The sequence below is a fragment of the Anser brachyrhynchus genome (assembly GCF_964034855.1).
Source record: "Anser brachyrhynchus genome assembly, chromosome: 1".
In the NCBI taxonomy this organism is placed as follows: Eukaryota; Metazoa; Chordata; class Aves; order Anseriformes; family Anatidae; genus Anser; species Anser brachyrhynchus.
In genome coordinates, this window is record NC_137694.1 from 106572434 (window position 1) to 106583604 (window position 11171).

Below are 11171 nucleotides of genomic sequence, written 5' to 3' on the forward strand. Positions count from 1 at the left end.
AAGATCTGGGGATGAAAAATTAAGCAGATTGTAAGAGGTTGTTCTGGGAGATAGGTGACTGAGGCAACGTGTAAGCAGTCAACATCAAAATCTCTGGAAAAAGTGATGGCAGAAGAGAGTAAAATTCTGTAGACATTTAAGTAAAAGTATAATATTTGGAAATCACTATATTACAATAAGATACATCCTCTTGTGCTTAAATTTCTTTAGATCCTCTTACCTCTGTTTACCAGGTGGTGGAGGAAACACCTACATTACTGAAGGTTGTCACATAAAGTAAAAAAGAACCTGCTCATCCTTTCATACACTAGTTTATTGCTTTCTTTCAGCTTTTCTTGTTACAGTCCTCTGTCCTGTTCAGATGATGTGAATTTTACCATTTTAGTACAGCTAGCACCAACATTTCTCAAACATTTCCAGTCATGCATAAACCACCAGTGAACTTCTAGTGATCTGCAGCCATTAGTTTGGAAACAATTGCTCTTTGTGTCAACTGTATTCACACACCTGTTAGTAGCAATGTTTGAAGACAAGCTCAATGATGTCAGTTGCTGATCAGTGAGGTGAAATCCAGTGACCTGCTGGAAATCACATCCATTTCAGGAAGTTCTGTGGAAAAGAAAAATGTCCTACTATACTATTAAGTAGTGCCCAGTTATGATACAAAACTTCTTTCATTTAACACAGTAGTAGTCCTGTTGTAGGGCATCTTGCCATTACTGCTAAGCTAACTCATGACAACTTCTTAAACAGGTTGGTTTAGCAGAAGATGCAGTTGCTTTATGTTCCCAAGTACGGAAGAAAAGACTACGATGTCTGAGGCATGAATAAAGGCTTATGTCTACATAGCAAAAAAAAAAATATTCAGCTAATAAAATAACTGGCATCAGTCTCTAGTCCACTGGTATCCATGGCTGACTTCCAGTAGCTCACAGAAAATGATTGTTACCCTGAGATCTACATAATATCTCTGGTAGTCCATTTAACTGATGTGCTAGGAACACAACGGAAGTGATTCGCTGATACTTTCCAGGAGCAGGTTATTCTATTGATTTAGGAACAGAACTGATCTGTCCTCTTCATGAAAAAACACCATGTCTCATGGAGGTGGAAACCTTCTTTCTTCCATTCCAGGGCTGAATGTATTCTCTTGCTGTATTGCTAGCTTCCCAGAATATGACTGCAAGTGCTCAGATGTCAAATTAAGCCCTTAACTCATCACCTTTGACTGTATTGGCTGTTGTTTTCCTAAGTTGTTACTCCTGAGGAACAGGACTGGGGAGAAGAGGCTGCAAAATGCCCAAGAGAATCTGTTTGCTAATGGGGTGGGAGGAACCTAATGATAAATTATGTGGATGGCTATTACAGTACTGGTCAGAAGTTCACTGCACAAACCAGACTACTTAGGCTGGCAACATGTTTTCACTTACTGAAGTCCTAAATGCATACTTTTTGCAGGGAGCAGAAGGAAACCGTTAGATCTGTGTTTCTGTGTTACCCATTTGGTACAAAGACGGAACCAGCAACCTGAGGTTCAGCATATTATTCTCATTTAAGTGCACAGACAAACCACAGTGAAGGAACTAGAAATAAAGAGCCCTAGGGCACTCCTACTTCTAGACTACTTCAAGCAACTCATAAAACTTCTCTGCCTCTGTTTCTGTTCTACTTTGTCAAGATATCCTCATATCTTTAGAGGTATCCCCACCTCACGTGAGCCTGCAAACCATGTGAACATTTCTTGAAAAACAACTAAATAAATAAGATTTTCCCTTGACTCTGTCCTCTTTCCTTATATCGTTAGTTTTGACATTCCTAGCCATACAGTCTTTTTATCATATTTTAATTGTCTAATATCATATCCCATTTAATTATCTAAATCTCTTCATAACTAAAAATCATTTGAAAGGCTTCCTTGGTATGTTGGACATGAGGGGAACAAGTTGTACGCTATCCATTATGTTAGCAAACAAATGAGATTGAGGTATGTGATCTGCGTACTCATAAATAGTCCTTCTTTCCAATGTCAGTGTCTGCTTTGCATTACGTTGTATCTCCTATGGCAGAGAATAGTGTTTTCTTCTCTAGATGGTAGTGTGTTGACTTCCAATGAGGAGTATATGCTATTACTAAGAATGTTTTTTTCTATGCTGATATATAGAAAATTGTGTTCCAAAGCACTGGAGGGCAACAAAGACAAAACTGCAAGCCCAGGAGCAAGTGCGATCCTGAATGGATCAGTTCCAAGCTTCTTACAATTTTTAAAGTGGGAAGGAATGCTGAAGTATGCTGCAGTCTGAAGTATACTGAGCTACTAAAGCAGGATTGCTAATCCACATGATCACTTAATATTTGGCCTATAGCCTGTAAAGACATTAGGACCTCTGATTATAGTCTAGGATAACTTTCTCTAGTACATCATGCTGTTGCAGGGGAATGGAAAACCATAGATTTCCCATTGCTGCAGGTGAACTGCAGTAGGAGGAGAGAAAATTCCTGCATGTTACTCTGGCTAATTTATTTATTTATCCACCTTTATGAGGACTCTACTAGCCAGCAGCAACAGTGATATTAGTGATGCTTCATATGAACACATTACCTTTTATCTGAAGATCTCCAAGCCTATGTAAACAGCAATTAAACTGCATAACACCCCAAGGAGTTAAAAAGGGTTCACGTCACTCACTTCTACGATGCAGTTCTGCAGCTGTTTGACTGCGTATGGCCTTGCTAGTTATGGACTGATTCACAGCTAACTGAAGGAGTCTGCCATAACTGAAGTCAGTTCTTTTTTTTCTTTTTTTTTTTTCTTTTTTCCTTCTGTAAATGGAGGCCTATATAGGAAATAGAAAAGCGTTTTCCCTATTGCTCATCTACGCAACCTTCATTACTGTGATAGCAGTATACAAATCCCAGACAAAGTCCCCCTGCAGTAAGCAAGTACCCACTGTTAGTCTGAAGAAAGGTGTTTTGCCCCAGTAAGAATTTCATGTCACCGTACTTTTTGTTATGAGCTATAGTAATTCAAGGCAAAGCTTTCTATTTCCATAGGCCATGCATAGATTCAGATTAAGGAAGGGTCATAACAAAACCAAATCTTTTTTTTATTGTAAATGCAAAGCAATTTCAGGAAGGTGTTTGCCGTTTTCCAAACTGTAATTGCATCTGAAGAACAGAGATTGGAACATAATGTATTACCTATTGGCTACATGATCCACTATTAAAAGATGGAAAGTTGAATTGTTCAATTTCTGGTTCCTATAAATATGTGCTCTATTTGGTTTCCAGATCATTGGGTGCTGACGTACCACATCACTGGAGGAGGAAAGAGGATTTTGCATCCTCAATTTGTATTGCTATTATAAGTACTTTTGTAGTCACTCTAGAGGGAATTGGAACCTGAAGAGCTTGCAATCTGCATGTTATATAGGATTAAGTGCTCTGCAGACATGGGCAGAATAAAGGTAGGGGTAGGCAAAATGGGAATAAAGTGGGGAAAAGTGGTTAGAGTTAGGGAGACATCCTGGTTTGTCTGTTAACTTTTGAGTACCACATCAGTGATTTGCAGGCATTATTAGAATGAAAGATTTTAAGGTAAAAAGGAGTGAAACAGTAGCCATACATACTTTGATAGGGAGGTTTCTCCAGGTGTAGGGTTGAGGCAGAAGGGTATGAAAGCATAGTGGCATCACAGAGATATTTAAGTAAGACTAATCTGAAGTAGACATCTTTGCAGAGGGAAGGTGAGATTAGTGTCTTCCAGGTGAACAAGAAGCGAGAGCTGTGTCTTTAAACTGTTAGAATCCCCATAAGGTTGACAGATTTTGGTGTGTTATTTCAGATTTTGAACTCAGAATACACGTTTTGCTTCTTCATTGCAGCATTCTGATTACAAGAGCATCTTCTTTCCTGTAGTGTGGACCTCAGTCATTGGCCTGCACAAAATCTATGAACCAGTTACATCCCACTTTAGCCTCTGGAGCAGCCTGTAGTATGACTGGCATGTTTGATCAGCTTGGTGTGGATAGTGGAAGAATAGGTAGGTAGGGTACAGGTAGAGAAAATTACACTTCTTCTCCAGTCACAATGGATGCTTACTGGCAAATATTTTCCCTTCGATAAGAACAGCAGGTCAGAATTCATTCTCAGTTCAGTGCTGTTGATGATTATGGTTGGGAGTGAAATGCAAGAGGAAAACTTAAAAAACCTGAAGCACTCAAGTCCTACAAGGAGAGGTTTGTAACATTTTTGTATTCCCTTGACTTTGGGTGGACAAAAAAGAGACAGTGGCAATCATTGCAGACCAGACAGGTATTGCACTGTAGTCTTATTATGAGGATACTGCACTAGCTGCAGCAGCAATTCAATGTATGTTCTGCCTGTGTGGCTCATGCATATTGTAAACATTGAGGTCTGATTTTGGATACAAGTACCAAGTGCTGTCTGTATCAGAGGCTTTGAACAAGCTAGTTCATTCTGTGTGCTTTGTAGAGCTCTAGGACTAGAGCAATATTCCTGGCATCCCTTGGGCTGGGATTCCTCCTTCTACCTTTCTTGCACTGATTCTGATCTCATCATCAGTGACCCTTTCTGTAGTAAATGGAGAGCGAGAAGCAAGTCTAGATGGCAAGTCCTTTCTGTAACTGGCTTCTGAGTTATTGTAGGCAAGCTGGTTCCAAGAGGATCCTATTATTCTGTGCAACTATTCATGGATTCTGGAGTCACCAGTTCAGAACTGAGCATATAAAGCTAGGTGAGGTAACCCCCATCCTAATGTCTAGATGAAAGCTCATCAGTTCCAATCTTTCTTTCTTTTGGCTTCTCACTTCAGGCCAAGATTTCAGCATGAAAAACTTGTTTTCTCTCACCATCCCTAAAGGCTGCAGTTTTGTGTGTAAGATACCCTTATTCCCAATTGATTAAGATATTCTTCGGCTTGTTTCTGGGAGGGTTTTGAATGATTAGAATCAGCATTAAGTCACTTCTTACCAGTCATGGCCCAGGTTTCACACAATACAAATTCAACTCATGATGACCATTAAGTAAATTTTGAGATGAAACTCAAAGGTTTCTGAGTTCTCTAGGCCTCTATATCGTTCAGGAATGCACTCTTGAAGACAGGGATATTTCAGGCTCCTACCACCAAAGTTGATGCTTTGTAATAAAAACATGTAATGAGAAGCTCTTTCTTTAAAGAATTGGTCAAGTAAGTAGGCAATAACATACTGACGAAAGGTGGGAATAGAAATAAAGAGGACTCAATCAGAAACCTATGCATAGGTATCTAATGCCACTGGAGATGCCTTAGGGAACCTCTGATATCCATGGGGAACTTAATAGATATGGCACAAATCCTGAAGGAATCCTTTGCCTACTGGTGAGCAGGAGGTCAGGTGAGGTACCTTGGGGTATCCTGAATGCTAATAGGTGCCTCTGTGTGGGCAGCCAAATTGGTTCTTAGAGCTTCTTTAGGTGTAATAGGAGCTAATACTGAAGTAGATACTTATATGTTGATACCTAAATTTAGTTATCTTTATCTGTAATTTTATTGCCCGATGTCACAAATATAAACGATGGGTGAGCAATTGGCTGACGGGCAGGGCTCAAAGGGTTGTGGTAAATGGGGCCACATCTGGCTGGCGGATGGTCACTAGTGGGGTCCCTCAAGGCTCCATTTTAGGGCCGGTCCTCTTCAATGTTTTTATAAATGATTTGGATGTAGGACTAGAAGGTGTCTTGAGTAAATTTGCCAACGACACCAAACTTGGAGGAGTTGTGGACTTGGATGAGGGTGGAAAGGCCTTGCAGAGAGATCTGGACAGATTGGAGAGCTGGGCGATCACCAACCCCATGAAGTTTAACAAAAGCAAGTGCCAGGTCCTGCACCTGGGACGGGGCAACCCTGGCTATACGTACAGACTGGGTGATGAGACGCTGGAGAGCAGTCCCACAGAGAGGGATCTGGGGTTTGTGCTTGACAGCAAGTTCAATACAAGCCAGCAGTGTGCCCTGGCAGCCAGGAGGGCCAACCGTATCCTGGGATGCATCAAGCATGCCATTGCTAGTCAGTCGAGGGAAGTGATTGTCCCGTTCTACTCTGCGCTGGTGCGGCTTCACCTCAAGTACTGTGTGCAGTTCTGGGCACCACAGTACAAAAAGGACATGAAACTGTTGGAGAATGTCCAGAGGAGGGCGACGAAGATGGTGAAGGCCCTAGAGGGGAAGACATATGAGGAGCAGCTGAGGTCACTGGGCCTGTGCAGCCTGGAGAAGAGGAGGCTGAGGGGGGACCTCATCACGGTCTACAACTTCCTCGCGAGGGGGAGTGGAGAGGCAGGTGACCTATTCTCTGTAAACACCAGTGACGGGACCCGTGGGAACAGTGTTAAGCTGAGGCAGGGGAAGTTTAGGCTGGACATCAGGAAGAGGTTCTTCACCGAGAGGATGGTTGCACACTGGAACAGGCTCCCCAGTGAAGTAGTCACTGCACCAAGCCTGTCTGAATTTAAGAAGAGATTGGACTGTGCACTTAGTCACATGGTCTAAACTTTTGGGCAGACCTGTGCGGTGCCAGGAGTTGGACTTGATGATCCTTATGGGTCCCTTCCAACTCAGGATATTCTATGATTCTATGATAATAGCCTTAGAGTCAGAAACAGAACACAGTTCTTGCACCCAAACTGGCAGAACATGGCTGGTATAGACTTATTGCCTCTACTTGTAGGTCACCTTCACCACACTCCTGTGAGATAGGCAAGTTTTCCCTCTGGTTTACAGTTTAGGAACTGAGGCAAAGAGAGGCTGATGAGCTTTTCTGAGTCCACAGAGTATACTTCATATATCATATGCAGAAGAAAGACACTGAAATATCTGTGCTCCAAAAAAATAAAATTATGGTTTTTTAAGACTATGCTGTAATCTTCCAGTCCTAAGCACAGAGACAGGCTTCTCAGCACTTAATGTCAAAACCTTTTTTTCCTGTTACCTTCCTGTAAACCTTCCAAGGTCTGTGCAATTAGCTGCATGGCATAGAAGTGAGGCAATACAGGAACAGAATTCCTGTGCCAGAAGGAGCTTCTTCCTTCAAGAGTTTCAATGTACTTATGGGCTTCTGTTTGTTCTAAATAGGCAAGAGTTTTGATTTTTTCATGCACAGTGGCTTTGTGGACTTTACCCAAATACACTGAAAAGTTTGGTACATTTAGAACCACTCAAGGAACCCACAGTGAAAAGTATAGCAGGCAACAATTGTCATGAAAATAAACTCTTAAAATGAAGTATTTTCCATCTTCCCCATCCCTGGAAGTGTTCAAGGCCAGGATGGATGTGGCTTTGAGCAACCTGGTCTAATGGCACATGTCCCTGCCTGTGGCAAGGGGGTTGGAACTGATTGTTAGGGTCCCTTCCAACCCAAACAATTCTATGATTGTATGATTCAGTGTTTTTCAGAGTCTTGCAATGATGTTTGATATCACCTTAAATCACCTCTAAAATGTTCTTCAAAATAAACTTCATAATACAGAAATATATTTAGCTATATTTCTCCAGAAACGTACATGAGCTGGTAGTTGCATATAAACATAACAAACTGAGTCATTCAATTAGTATTCTGTAGGAAATTCTATTACTGTAAAAAACATCTATTATTATGTTACACATTCTTGCAAGAGTACTCATAAAAACAGCTGTTACTTATTTCTGTCATTAGCAATTGAATGCTGATGTGATATTAAAAAGTGTAAGGTAGGGTGGGATTACATGAACATCCCTTGACAAATCTGCTCATGAAGATGCTATTTCAGAAGTTCAGAGCTTTGTTTGGAGGACATTCTTGCCAAGTAACAAGGTAATACTTCATCTGCTGGTAGCATTAACAGTACGATCTTGTCCTTCTTGAACTTCTCATACTTTTGATTTTTGATTATTTACACACACCATAGGAGGCATATTATCCCATAAGTAGCTCTAGATCTTGTTTAGCAAGAGTGCAGATGTAGACATAAGCTGAATTAGAGACTTGATTTTTGGGGGGACTTTCTTTCTGTGCTGGTGCATATGCACCTTTTGCATTTATACCTTATCGAAGCCTCTCTTCTTCTCCTGTACCTTTCATGTCAGATGCAGCTGGTCAGGAAAGTACGTTATGTATGTTGCAAACTAGTGCTGTAAGTCCTCCTTTAGACTTCACCTCTGGTCAGGTGTCCTGAAGCATAAGTTTCATACATAAGTTACAAGTGATTTTAGATATATGTATATCAATAACACATTCATGAAACAGTCAAGAGGTTGGGTTCAGTTAAATTGCATATGAAGTGAATTTGTTGGCATTCAAGTCTTCCAAGGCATATGCAAGTTTCAGGAGGTATCTGACCTCCTCAGATCTTTAAATGTGTACTGGTAGTTAAGGTTTTGGTGCCTTAGCTGGTCAGATATTCTTTGAACCAGCTTGAAACTCCTTCTGCTATTATTTGGTGTTTTGTTGACTTCAGTAGGCTGGTGATATCACTTGAAAGTGTGTTCCACTGCAGAAAAGATCTTGTCTTTCACTGTTTTCACTATCACCCCATGCCTCCCTGCAATTTAGAGCTGATAAAGAAAGTCAGATTGCTTGTTTGGTAAACTTACCTCAGCTTTTTTTTTTTTTTTTTTTAGATTTGTTATTGCTTATTAAAATTCCTTGAACATGGCTTATACCTTTGTAACATTGGGAAAATGAAAATAAACTGGATATCAGGTCTGAGACTTTGAGACTTTCCCAACTTATACAACTTGGTTTTGATTCAGTGGATGACTGAAATAATGTAATGATTGTTTAAAGACTGGAAAAAGTAAAAAAAAAAAAAAAAAAAAAAAAAAAAGTCTTAAATTTGGTGTAATAACTTGGTTAATAGCAAGAAACAGTTCTCATTTTTTTCAAGCAATTTTATCTATATTAAAAGAAACTTTTTAGGTAGGTAAGTAATTTTGGTCTTATTTTACAAGAGAGTTAGCTAAATGCTCAGAACTACAAGGAGCATGGCTAAAAGACGTGAAGTTAGAACCCATTATGTTTTGAAATCTAGATGAGCACAAAAGCACATCTGTTTCTTATGAGGTGTGGGTCGGTAAAGCAAAGCACACAGGCCTGTCAGATCTGATAAGCCTCCACTATGGTGTAAAGAGCATCAGTACGATGTAGCCTGGATATCCAGATCAAACTGATCCACTTCTCCCTATTTTTCTCAAGTATTGAAACAGGTCTGTTTTGTTAATGTGTTCTTTTAACAGTTTTGTTCAGAACAATCAGAAGACCAAACAACAAACACTGTATTGGCTAGAAGCACTCAGAACTATTTTACTGATGGTATTAATATTGATAACTAATTTGTGGCAAACACCCATGTAATGTGCAAGAAATTTGTAGGTTTTAAAATAGGTAGAATATGCAATCTTTTAAATCTCAGATTGACTTGCCTGAACTGACTGTCATATATTGTACTTAACTGAATTGCTTTTACTATGCCATCAATATATATTCCTACAACACCCTTTCTTCTTGACCAGTCGCTGAATGAAAAACCCAATTCACTTTGGCATTCAGAGCTCCCTTAATATTTCTGCAGTGAAAAAGCTATGTTTTTTTCTGTTTCATGAAACTGAAAGCCACAAGGCTATGTTCCCCATGGACTTGCTCTCACAGTTGTACTGAAATCCATCAAAGGACACCCATCATAGGAGTGTACAAAGTACCATGTTATTGATGCAATCTATCCATCTGCCAGTCATGCTAATGACCATCTGCAATAGTACCATTGGGAATACTTCAGGAACAGGGCAAGTTTGAAAAAATGAAATACACTTCATGGCAGTTTTTGGAAAAACTCATTTCAGCTTACATCAATAATAACATACTTTGCCTCAAATGAAATGCACTTGTGAAAATTCACTTAGATGATGTTTTTCTCCAGTGTAGAAAGGTTTGATGGAAAATTTTGTGTCTGTATTTCTGAGTCTTATACTACCATATAAATATCTCCTCAGCAAACATTACTTAAAATTACTAGAAAACAGTAATAAAATATTCTCATCTATACATAATAACAGATGGAAAAGGCTTGTCTAATTTACTGATTCACACAGATAAATCACCCAAGCCTTTTAAGAATTTGGGCACCAAAACTTTAGAAATGAATTTTATTGGCTAATGTGAAATTAAAAACTCTGAGAAAGGACCTTTATAGGAAATTCTGAAAAACAAAAAAGCAAACAATCAAACAAAAACAAACAAACAAACAGCAGTATGTAAAGTAGACTGTTGTGTCCTTGAACCTGAATCAATGACAACTTGGATCAAAAATAAATAAATAAACAAACCATGATACCAAAGGTTAGTCCAACTTTCTCCTAAGCTGGGTTGCCCTTCTGATACCCCCAACCTCAAAGCCCACATCCTAAATCACCTTTTCTAAAGGTGATTAATTTCCCTTATAATTTCCATAAGTCATGGAAGCATATTAGTTGTCCAACAGCATTAACAGAGTGATGTGTTTGGACCAAAACCTCCTATCACATGATATTTCTAATTATCCCATTGTCAAAAGCTAATCTTTGGTGTTTTGCCTTTCAGAAGTGCTTATGACATATCTGGTTACTGACACAATGCAGTGGAACAATATACGATGCTACTATCATTTTTTTCAGAGTTCTGCTAATAAACCATGTCCACTGGAAAAATAACAGGGAATGTATGCACCCCAGATGCAGGTACACCTCAGATGACCAAGCAGAATCACAGAGCATGGCATTGCACTGCTTAGTCGTGGGATAGAGTCTGAGTGCTGTCTCAGCATTGGTATTTCCACAGAGGACTGAATCACATACATCACAATTACTGATTTAAGCCAGAGCTATCTTAAGGCTCTCTGTATTGTTCCTTGGTATGGCTGCTGAAGATCACAGAGAGGAAAACTTGGTATCACTGACAAACTCAAGAATTTTTCATGTTTGTTTAAAATCAGCAAATGTGACTACCCAGAGCTAGAAGTTGGATATGAGGGGATGATTCCCCCTGAATTTGCTCTCCTTTCCTTGAGTGAATGAATGAATGAGTGAGTGGGTGTGTGTTCCTATCATTCCCTGCTTTCTCATTTTGTGGTTTTGACTTAATTTGAGCACACAAAAGGCAAACTAAT